A 12849-nucleotide genomic window follows, 5' to 3' on the forward strand; every position below is an offset into this window, starting at 1 on the left:
CCTAACTCTTTGTTCAAAAAATGTCAAATGAACATTGAAGGTTTGCATGATACGGGGTGATGTTTCAAGTTTGTGGTTTAAAACGGGTTTAAAAAAATTTTACAACTGATCTGTCTACATGAAGTTTAAATGAGTGCCTAAATTGTAAAGTTCGAATATTTAAAACTACATCCTAAAGCTTAACCTTCAACCCCAGAACCTAGACTTAACAGTTAAAGGTTGAACCTTAAGATGTAAGCGTAAAGCTCCAAGTTTGTACCTGAATGGCAGGCAACTGTCGTACATGTCTAAAGGTAAGTTCATAGCTCTCCGTTCATACGTTTCCGTTTGTCCGTTAGCCAATCAGAAGACAGCAAATTTTTAAATCGTACGTCGTCCGTTCACGACGGAAAAGTTGGTTGAGGTTGAACATTTACGTTTCCGTTGGTCCGTTTTTAACAAGAGTGAGGTTATGTTTGGTACGTTAACAGTGTTCGCCTATTCGTTCTTCACGGTAATAATCAGATAGCACGTGTTCTTACTTTCGTACCATTGTTACATACTGGAAATCACGGAGGGTACAATACAAAATAAAATTTAGGTTATGGTTATACGTTGCAAATGTACAATGTGGACGGATTGCTATGAACCTTAACAAAATGTACTATCTGTTTGACGGATCAACGCAACGGATGAACGGAGAGCTATGAACCCACCTTAAGGCCTGAGGTAGACAGAGTACCCCTAATAATATCGTCGTTTCAGAAATGTGAGGTGTGAGGTTTATTGTGCAGTGAGAAGGTTTCTTGTAGACTCAGACTTGCATTTTTGCCTCGAACTTTACACTGTATTTCTTATGGCAATAATTCCATGGCTAATTGTTCGTTTATTGTCACTGGTTTAGTATCACTGGTTTTTTTTCTCTATCGAGTGACGTAGAAATCCAATTTGTTGTCCATTAAAAATAAGGAAGTTGAGGTCAACATCTCGAAAACCGCCATTTTGTAATTTTTTGTTTACGGCCATTGGATTTATCCCATCGATCTTGCAACTTTTATTTGAAACCTTTTTCGATAGCTCTCTTTGTTACTACAATATTTGAACTTTTTAAAATTGGCGATTTTCAACAACGGTAATATGAACAATAACCCTACCTAGGTTAAGGTTAGCAAAAACCCATTCGCGCAAATACGTTTTTAGATAATTAATTTAGGCAATTTTAACTGGAATTTCATGAAATTTCCACATTTCGTAAAGTAAGTACCTGCGATTTCAACAACAAAAGCAATAGTGATATTTTCCTCAATCCCAATGATACCAACTCACTCTCTGTTAACACAGTGAAAGCGCATTCAGTCAGACACTCCTTATGGTTACGTTCAACTCAGAAACGGAACGTTACAATTGGGATATGCAAATGGAACCATAAAGCAAGAAGAGGTTTATGATTCAGCTAAAATTGAAGAACCAGAAAACTCTTTTTGGTTGCCATTTCCTAAAAGACGCTGGAATCGTGCTAAATCTAGCCCAGAAACGCTGGTATTTCTATGATTATCCGAATGTCACCTTTGTTAGGAAGGGAACTAGAACCAAAGGGAACACGAAAAGGTCTTTCGAGAAGACCGCATTCTTTAAATGTAGCAAAAAAAAGAGTTCCTACGCCAGGAATTAGACGATCTATTATCCCGAGACCAGCGCGAGAAATTAATTTCTGTTTATCTCCTACAGTAGGGTAGAATTTGAATTTGACAGTGTAACTTAAAGGTTAATTTTAGGTATCTAAGATTATTTTAGCATAGTAAGTAAACTATTCAGAATTATAGCGCAACCATTATGACTCATGAAATAGGTTATGTGAGCATTCGCTCTCTCATAGGGATCACGAAGCGTGCAAAATTGCGATTTATACAAATCAATTTGTTATATTAAAAGCGGGTCGCTCCAATAGTTGAGGGGCGAGTGAATTATAAAGGCAGGGGAAAGAGAAGAAGTTTAGTGTCAAAATTCGGTTTCATTGCCGACATCGTAAAACTTCCCATCGGTAAATGAACATTTGATTGATCCAGTGCTTTGTTTTTTACTCGTCTGCGAATTATTAACACCAGCTTGCGTTGTGTTCACTGGATATAATATATCAAGTAAAATTGGGAAAAGCAGTATGAAAATCCCAGTTGCGAAAACTCCTTCCTCAAATCTACCAAAACAGGTAAGAAGGGTGCAGTAAATCGACGTAAATTTGGGAAGCTTAGTTGACGCAGCAGCCATCCTGAAATTACAGGCAAGGACAACTTTATCCGTGAGGGTGTAGTTTGAATATGTCTGTAGCCCCCCCCCCCCCAACATGGCACCCTATACGTCCCGGTAGTAGTAAGGACGGGCGAGGGGGGGGGGATTTTTTACAAGAAAAAGACGACTTATGTACAGAGTGTTCCATTTTTACGGTGTAAATAACTGAGTTTTTTAAATAGAACACCCTGTATATTTTATATTATCTGTTGCCATCTAATTCATATTTTCCGGAAAATTCCCCATAAGCAAGCCTCACCTTTATGAATCGTAGCGTTGAGCAAGAATGTTAATCCGAGTAAAGGGCAAGACTTTGAGAATGAGATAGTTGGATTTAGTGATACAGGGTGTTCACAATGAAATGGTAAATTTTCCGAATTTCAAAGGACCATAACTACTACTATAACCACTATTTTATTTTGCTATTGGATAGTCTTTTGTGTTCTCTTCAATTTTTATAAGAGCCTTCCTATGTCTAAACCTCGTAGTTCTCGTTATACTGCGAAATAAGGAGTACGCGTGTAGCAAATAAATAATTAAATAAATAAATTAATTTGCGACACTCGCGGCGACACTATTTACATTTGGCCATTCTTTTGAGTTTTATTATCACTCTGGTGCATAAACATGTAAGGTACCTAATTCATTAATGGGTATGTACTTTTGTGAACAATATTAAAGAACCTAAAAACTACGAAGTATAGACACAGGGCATCCCTTATAAAAGTTGAAGAGAACACAAAACACTAATAACTAGTGATATGTACTTCCATATGAAAAAAATAGTGGCACTTTTACCATTTCATTGTAAACGCCCGAATCACTAAATCCAACTTTCTCATTATCACAGTGTTACCCTTTACTGGGCTTAACATTATTACTCCAATTTATTTTTTTGTTTAACTTAAAAAACAAGATACCTAGCTATGATTCAATAAAGTGAGGCTTGCTTGTGGGGAATTATTCGGAAAATAATTTAATAATATGGTAACAGTGACAAAAAAAACAAAAAACGAATAGGTTTCATTGTAGAGGTCAACAAATGAGATCGAAACAACTAAAAATATACAAGGTGTTTTATTTTTTAAAATCACTCGAAGAATCATCTATTTACTACATTAAAATGAGACACTCTGTTCATTTCAAAATATTTTCTATAGATCCGCAACCATCCACAGTTAACATTTGCATAATATTTTTTTATATCTTTACAAGGTGTAGGCTAGGAAAGACTGACGCACTGCTGTAGGAGCCTGTATAAATAACAAATACAAGGCAATTAGATTTGTCTTTAATCACATTAATAGGACCTTTTAGCGTTGGCTTCATTAAAAAATGTCTATAAGATGGTCGCTTTGTGGGTCGTGACAATATGCAAACAGGACCTGGTAGTACCTGGAAGTATACATGCAGGACTGGGTAGTACATGGCAGTACATACATCGGCAGGACTTGGCAGTACCTAGTGCTAGTAGTACCCGGCAGTACACATAATTACTGGCAGGACAGGGCACAGGGGAGTACACCAAGTACTACCTATTTCGACAGTAGGTACGTGTAAGTTTGCTCAGTGAAATACCCCTCGTTTACCTTTTAGGATTTAGATAATTCAAACCCCTTTATGAATTTTCACTTATAATAGTTTATCGAGTGAGTTACAAATAATAAAGTCGTCAAATTTGTTGCAAAATAATAAATCTCAAGATTATGCAGGGTCAAGGGTATTCAATTCAAGATCAAGAGTTACTAAACCCTTGTCTTCAAAATTATCTAAAATAGTCTTGACAGCATCAACTCTCTCGCAAAGTATTCATAGAAAATGCGAACAATATTCCCGAATTTTCAATAAAATCTATTGTTTTTATCCTTGAAAGGAATTTTCCCTAGTTTAAGACAATTGCTGGCGAGATGACTGCCATTAACCCCATTTTTTTTTGTTAATTTAACGCATTTTTATTAGGTATTAAGTTTGTATGTATTAATTATTTAAACTTGCTGGGAAAATAACTTAACAATGCTATTTGTTGGCATTTATACTTAGTGAGAAAAGTTTACATGCGACAAAATGATATAGGATTTTAACCTTGCATACTTAATTTGGTCGGGAACGTTTCAAATTTTCTCTATTTCCTTAAGGGACCAAATGTAACCGTATCATCTTTTTTTAACCAAATAATGGCTGTGTCAGCATTTGACTGCCTAGAATATCGGCCTACAAATTCGAAGAAGAATTGCGTCCTGGTAAATTCGACCCTGTGGAAGTTTCACTACAAAATTTCCACCCGCAGGAAGACTGCTTTCCTATCGATTAGAAAACGTTCCAAAAACCTCGTCCTCCAAAGAACTGCCCTTAAGAAATCTATTTTCAATTTATCCCCCTATATTGACCTGGTCTTTTACTGTTAGGTTTATTTAACAAAAACGACCAAGTTGCCCAAAAAAACGAATCCAATGTTTGTAGTGTAGGAACTTGATTACGCAGACAAAATTAGCACTAACGATTTAAAAATGGCAATAGAAATCCTTCGCTCCAAATAAGTAGATGGACAAAACCATAAAAATCGTAATGAAAAAATCTTAGAAAACGTGTAAGGAAATAAATAAACCCACCCACGCCGACAACAGGTAGAACACTGATGATGAAGAACAGGAAAATGAATCTCGCGTGGTGTTCCACATGAACGCACCAAACGAATTTGCGATCAACAGAGTAACCGGAAGCGTTTTGTTTAAATTATGAAGTAATCGTTATTTCACGCTCATCCCATTTTGTGGACAAAAATAACCCATTGTTCGGTATTCCACTCATCAAAAGAGAATTTTTTTCAAGAAACTAGATCAAGGTTTCGTTGAAAGAGTCACATCACCGACTATTAATGACAATTATGTCATTTCTGTTACTGACTGTTAAAATTTAAGATAAAAGTGGTACCCAACCCATTTTCCATTAATCATACGACGCACAAAACCAGACGTGTATTTTCTAATTTTCTTCAAATACTCGACGCGATACATTGAAGGTGAAAGTAAGTTTATCGACCCACATTTTGAGTTACTGCAAAATTTAGGAAGCTACCGAAATAAATTTTAGATGCCTACAAAAATTCGATGGAGGCCGTTGACATTTATAAATAATTGAGGAAAAAATAAACAATAGTGCGCTTACGTAATAATAATAAAATATTCATATCTTAAAGGATACTGTGGTACAAGGTGAATGGCAATAACTTTCAGGATTATGAATGGGTGCATGATAAAAATGATGAAGAAAAAAATGAAGAAAAAAGATTATATAAGAGATTTTATCGTCGATTTTTTCGCAATGATTCTATGTTAATGAACACAATTTAAATGGCAAGGACTTGTACGTGTAGAGGCTGGTCATGCAATGTCCTTTTTATTACAAAAAAAAAGGTGCCAGAGGACTCTCGCATGTAGGGTAAGTTACATAATCCTGGACTTACCAATTGAAAATGCTCACATTCATAAATGCAACGTGATAAAACCAAACAAACATCACGAACACGCACGTTAAACCGTAAATAGACGTAACTGCAACTATCAACCTGTAAAACTGTGTACTGAGGAACAACTGACTGAGTCCGGTTGCAAAAGTCAACGGTGAGCGATCTGCAGCAGCCCACTTGACGATGAAGGTAACTTGATCATGTTACCTACTAAACGTTCGTATTTCTTCGGTTTCTTTCTAGAATTATTCCAATATTTCCTTTAAAAGAGATAATTACGTATACATTATTCGCTAAGTGGGGCTTTCCTCTACATTACGCATACGGAGTAAGAGTGAAGAGGTTGCTGTTCGCTACATGCGTTGAAGTCTCCCAAAATATGAACTCGTTTTTCGTTCATTTTTGGACAGTAATTCCATTTACTATCGCATGTTAATTATGATCTATAGGTAATAACAATGAAAAGCATGAAATGCGATCTTGTTGGATTAATAGTTAGATACTTCCTTGAACCAAAATACATGAATTAATTTGTTCAAGGACTCTATTTTGAGAACGAACAGATCCGTGAAGTTTGGCAACATCTATGCAATAAAATACTAAAGTGTTATAATTTTGAGATAATTTTGTACTATTTGTCATTTTAACTGCAATTGAGAATCGAATTGTAGTAGCACACACAGATCTAGGTTGTTTATAGACAGAGCACTGAAAAAGTACACAGCCATTTTTGTAATTTTCAAAAGGGATCAGATTAAGTGTCCCTCCTCTTTTTCACAGTAGTCTACAGACAAGGCCTATCTTCTTCAACCCTCCTCAGCACCTCTTTGTCAACCGAGGTAATCTTGAACATTGATCTTCTTCAACACATTTATAGCGCTTCTACCTCTTTTTTGTCTTCCCAAGTGTACAAGTTTCATTTCTATACAACAAATGCTCCATATAAAGATTGTTTTCAGATGTTTCCTAATGTGCAAGTCAGTATTTAATTGTTGAAGGTAAAAATTTCGGCTTTAGCTTAATTTATTCGGCTTATTATTTTTGCTTTTGATCTCCCATGCGATGTAATCTTGCTTCCGAGGTACGTAAAAGAGTTTACGTTTTACAGTTGGTCTCTGCTCAGCGAGCACTGTACCGTTGTACCGTGTCTACTCAAAACCCTGATTTTTGTTTTGGATTTTTCCATTTTCTCGAGGGAAATTATTGTATCTCTTCTTCTGCCTCAGCTAGCAATTTGCAATTTGGATTATTTCTCCTTGGACCTTCACACCCCCTCTATCTTCCATTTGGCCACTCCTTTATCCACACTCATTTGAATGTAACCATTGAAAAAGGGGAGTTAGAGTAAGCATCCCTGCCTTATTCCTTGTTTTGATCTCGCCGCAATTTTTGCCAATCCACCTAGTCAAATGCCTTCTCAAGATCTATAAAGGCTTTGAAGGTAGCTTTGCGTAATCCTGTTTCATTTATCAATCTAAGGGCCAAAAAGGCTTCTTTCGTACCACTCCCCATTCTAAATCCAAACTGATCATCAGTCAAAATATCTTCTATCGTTGAGTGACTCCTAGTTAATTACTCAATGCTTCTACACTTTTTTCTATGCTTTTGATTATGGTGTTCGTGAGGATTTTAGATGCATGAGTAACTAAACTGAGCGTTTTATTAGATGCATTTGCTTTTTTTGGCAACGGTATTGTGATGCATTTTTTTAATCCAACGGTAGTTCTCCTGCCTTATATACTTTATAGCTTACAAACCAGATGGAACAGTTCATCGTGCACTTGATCCTTTACAAAAAACTGATAATTGTTTCGTATGCCTTCTCAAATGTTCCCTCCTCCATTAACACATCCTCTTCCTTACAACGGTCGACCAAATCCTTTTTCTTTGCCTGTATTACTTTCGTGTTTATTTCATTCCTTATTGCTCTGTACTTTCTCCTTTTTTCCTTCCCCTGTATGGCTCTTTTTTCTCTATTTGTTTAATAATTTCCTCTGTTATCCACCATGAAGGTTGTTGTGGGGAGGGGGTGATTGCCAATGGGTTGATTTTTACGTACAAATGTGTCCGCTCGAAAACCTAAGCTGACGTTTCTCACAATTTAGTCTCAAAATCAACAGACCTACCCAGGGTATCTTGTTTTAACAGATCTACTAGTAATCCCTATATTATTTTGTTATGATGGGGCGATGTGGGAGGTCCGATGCTTCTGGAGGGGAGGTCCGATGCTTCTGGAGAAACCAATTCATACGTTAATACACAACACTTACTGTTTAAATATACTAATGTACGAGAGAAAATATTGCCACGAAACTGATTTCTATCAATTACTAGTCTATCAATCAATTAGCAGTTATAGTGATTCATGAGAACTTAGTCATTACCTTACAAACAATTCGCAATCTACATATTAGGAATGTTTCCAAATACAGCACCATCCACGAATCGCTACAATATTTATTACATCGTTTAATTCTGCATACTCGTAATGAATATCATCCCTAAGAGAACATACTGCATCTAAATATAAATAAAAACACGCAAATCGGTCAGTAATTCATATTATGAGTTGGCAGGCAAAACCAGCACTAGGAACAAAGGGATACTGTAAATCTAAAAACAAGATATTTACGTAGAAAACATAATGGAGTCTTGCATTTAATTCAAAGTATGATCAGTATAATTATAAAAGGACAATTTGTATTAAAATGAATTATAACTGACAATACCCATGCTGTACGGGAATGCCGTTAATTTGACAAACAATCTAACACGATCATATAATTACTAGATGGATGAAAGACGTCACCTTTGTAATTGTCGAAGCTGCACTCACTATTCGAAACGTGAAAATTACTTCTGCCCTCAACCAAAGCACTAATACCTCTTCCTATTTCCTAGACGAAAATTGTTAATATCGACGCGCGGTCGTCGGTCGATATGCAATTATGCATCATTAACTGCTCTCGTCTCGCCTTATGTTTGATACTTTTATTGTAAATTATGGGCCATTTGAATGCAGGACAGAGAACTAAAAAAAAACACGTGTTCCACAGAAACGAAACAAAGCACAGTCTTGGATTCCAGTCGAAAATATATCCGACTTGCACTTTGCAGGATCCTGTTCAATCTCGGTGTGAGATTGAGTGGATTTGGGGCAGAATTTAAGACGGTAAACCGCCAGTTTCACCAAAATTGTTGACTAAAACCTTACACCACAAATGAGTAGAAGCATTCGCTAAATACTAATTAATATATTTACACGTTTATAAGTATTAAATTTCTTGCGTATCTAAATAGTAACTTAGTACCAACTTGTTGTATAAACATTTCAGAATACTTAATCTTCTGACCTATTAGCCATTACATATTACAATAGGCAAAGGATGCGTTTTTGCACTTAAATCGCACCGTATTATTATGTCATAATTGCTATTTTATTACTTAATTAATCTCTTCAATCCAAATTTTACTCTTTGCTTATATTTTTAATTTTAGATTTTAGAAATAAAAAAATTGTTATCTGAATATTTCGCATGTGATTACACTTGGTCTGTCCTTTCAACCTCTTCAAATAATATTTCATCTCTAACTTCAGTACATTTTATCGATTTTCTTTTCCATTGAAAAGCTAAGCTGCTGTGAATGACATAAAGGGCGAGTTTCAAATGATCTTAGTAATACCGTAGTATGAAAATAGCATAGGGATATAAAAGCAAAAAGATGATAATCTGAAACACTGTAGCGAAAGCAATTCGAATATGAAAAGGCCTGCGTTTGCGTTAAATTTGCAAAATGTTGTAGTATATTATGTTCTTATGTTAAAATGATCTTTTTGAATTTATAATTAAAACTGATCCAAAAATTAGTCGTAGATCGTCACGAAATATAAGCATATGTAAACAAGGATAGGCATCTGGATTTTTAGGCTAATTGTTCGAAAGAAATGCCCCTTATGTGATGTTTTGTCCGCTCGTCTGTCCGTCTGCTCCTCGCCAAAACGAAAACAAAAGGAGACAGCGATGTCAAACCTGAGCCGATTAAAAGTCGTGGTTCCGAATGCGAACTGAATGTAAAAAATTTCCCTACTGAAAATCGTATGCAATTCTTGTTAGAGTAAAGTAATATGAAATTTCTTATTTTGTTGGAGTGCCTATTTTGTAATTTTTGTAAAAGACTTTAGATCATATGCCGTTTTCGAAATTATCTAACGGAGTCTGTACACAATTTTGTCTATAGATTTAACCTAAAGGTACGTAATAGGTCCACTAGATCCACGTAGATATTTAACAATTATCCTTAAATAGAGCGCCAAACTTTAGGTCTGCTTCGTGTAACTTTCCATCCAATAATCTGCATTTAAGTTATAAACTGTACATATTATCGTCGTCGGGCACGGGAAAATTGTCAAAATTTATGTCCTTCTTGTAAAGCATTTTATGGCATGTTAAGAGAAATTAAACAAGAAGGAAAAGAGGTGCTCATTTCTTGACTATGTTTATGGTAATACACACCTGTTTACCAGTCCTCCATATGAGAAATACGTCATTGATTGAAACATATTTTCACGGCCTTAAAGTATCTTTTTTGGGAAGGTCAAAGTTTCAATCAAGAAAATCGTTCGAATCTCCCCTTATCGAACGAACAATATGCCGGTTCTACACTACTACTATAGTACTATTCCTGCTTAATTATTTTCATTTGATCGCAATAACAATATAACTTATAAGAGTTGAATAAAATTTCCGAAAAAATGGTACCATTCCTTGTGCCATATACTCAATTTTTTTAGACGAATGCAAACTTTGGGTCTTAAAGCATTCATCCCATAGAACTTTCATTTGCATTTCTCTATTTATGAGTTATTAATAGCGATCGTAAATATTGCCCGAACAGTAATGCCTACATCGGCATTTTCGCAGTCGTAAAGTCAAAAAGGCAAAAATTCTTCGTACAGGCAGCACTTTCACAATAACTTTTTAAGTAATTTATAATACAAGCTAATGAAGTAATAAATTTCGTTAAAAGAAAAGAACACAATTTTCTCAATTCCGCCGCGGAAGTTAATAAATAATTAAAAATATTTTTTTTAATAGGTAATAAAACTGAAATGCGTGATACTGAAAGTTTTAACAAAATTATAAAATTTATTTCTTTATTACATAAGACACAAGGTACCAGCATTGATTATAATGAGGGGGATTGTTGTCGCTGTTATCTAACCAATATATCTATAATTAAATTGCAGTAGAAATAAATTAACCAGATTCGGTATAGTATTTTAATAAATACAAAACGACGTAATTACTTTATAAGGTTTTAGTACCTATTCGCTATGCTTTCTTAGACAAAAATTAAGCGAAAACCTGCCCCTGCGATAGGCCACGCGGTCGTAAAATATTTATATTTTGTGTTTACGTTATTCGGCCTGTCTGTGGTACAGGTTTTCGTATATTTACTACCAAGCGATAGCCTTGACTTTAAACTTGAGAAAAGTCAAAAATATTCGCTGGTCTCTGATGGTCATTCTCCTCCATTCAAACGGTATGATAATTCCCCCAACAATCGCAAATAAACGAAACGCTCGCTAATGGGGGTATTTATTATACGTTGTCCACGTCTGATGTACCTACGGGCAGGTTTTTTGATTTTCTGATTTCATAATTAAGATAGTGTGGAATCGTAAAGATGAAGATTGCGATATGAAATATTGCTACCACACCAAATCTCGTTGGAATCTTTATGGCATTTAGCGAGAGTTATGAAAGACAATTTGGCGGTATTCTAAATTTAGCACAATCGTTAAGATGCTGAGTGTGTCTGATAAACTAAGCTTAAATCTATTTTGTACAAGGAAATGGTGTGTAACTATCCAGGAAGTTAATCAATGGTTTGAAATTTATTTACCGGCAATTAGCAATGTAATTGGCGATACCTTAATCAGGCGAACATTTAATTAGTTAACAACTCGTTAAGAAAACGACGTTCTTCCTCCACGGAATAGGACTAAATTTACGGTTGTACGTTGCTTTTTTGGAAAAAAAACGCGTCTTTCTAGCCAAGGCTAAAATGCAATATCTTTTTGCGGTTTAACAATAATCTGATTGTTATAGTCAGTGGCATAAATTTACCCACTTGGGTATTGTTACACATTCACGGTGCATCGTATACCCAAGAGCTTATAAATCTTGAATTTTGTGGCCGTATTCTTTAATCCAAGTACGTAGTAAAACGAAATTTAGTATAGACAAAAGGTACCTATATAAAGAGAGATTTCTGCACCGCTTTTTGACACTCTACGAATCAATAAAATTAAAATAAAATTAGTTAGAAGAGGAGCAAGCAAAAGGAGATAACTAATCCCTCCAGTTAAATTACGAGTATATTATATAAATATTATGATTACAAAGAATACTTGTAAATTGTATTATATCTCTAATTCAATTAATTAATGTTAATTGAAAAGAATTTACCTTGTAGTGAAGTAGGTATTCCCAAAGTGAGTTCCCACTTTGTGTACATTTTTATTAACGCCCCAAGCATTATACGACCAATATGCAACTTTCTTTTACTAAGTAAGTTGCCCGCTTAAGTTACACATTTCTTTCCTCTGTCAACGGATATCTTTGACTACACACCCGAACGCTTTCTTTACAACTAAACATTCCTTTCGACCTCGTATTAAGCGATTGACCACGCTCGAACGTAACTTTTTATTGTCCACAATCAACTATAGGGTTCAAACAAAACAGACGCAAGGCCGCCTTATAGAAAACTGGGTAACCACGAATCAAATAGTACTACTGAACACAGAGAAAGCAACATACCATAATTCCCGATCCAGCTCTCCCGACGTCCTGAATTAATCCCCAGACAACACACTTAGAGTGGAATGTTGCCCGATGAACCGCATAATAGCGACCATTTCTCATTTCATTGAAACGGACGTACCTGTAAATAAACAAGACACTATAAGTACATGGTGACAACATAAAGCAAACTGGGTTAATTTTAAAGACCACGTATAGTCCCTGATATTAATGCTAGTTAAGTTACTAATGCAATAATAATATATTTGTTTATTTCTTTGGTGTTTATTTTTAAGTGGGCAGGGTTTA

At 35.3% G+C, this 12849-nt stretch overlaps 2 protein-coding genes across 3 annotated transcripts in view; both read right to left on the reverse strand.

Moving 5' to 3' along the window:
* Window positions 1-5888, reverse strand: part of LOC116159659 (uncharacterized protein DDB_G0283697) — a 175118-nt gene extending 169230 nt beyond the window's left edge. For both annotated transcript variants that reach the window (XM_031472686.1, XM_031472685.1), the window contains exon 1: window positions 5729-5888. The gene's annotated coding sequence lies outside the window, so the exon portion shown is untranslated. The remainder of the gene's footprint in view (window positions 1-5728) is intronic.
* Window positions 1-12849, reverse strand: part of LOC116159660 (beta-mannosidase-like) — a 503499-nt gene that overhangs the window by 175338 nt on the left and 315312 nt on the right. The gene's annotated exons all lie outside the window — the stretch shown is intronic.

The sequence above is a fragment of the Photinus pyralis genome, unplaced genomic scaffold, assembly GCF_008802855.1.
Source record: "Photinus pyralis isolate 1611_PpyrPB1 unplaced genomic scaffold, Ppyr1.3 Ppyr1.4_LG1, whole genome shotgun sequence".
Lineage (NCBI taxonomy): Eukaryota > Metazoa > Arthropoda > Insecta > Coleoptera > Lampyridae > Photinus > Photinus pyralis.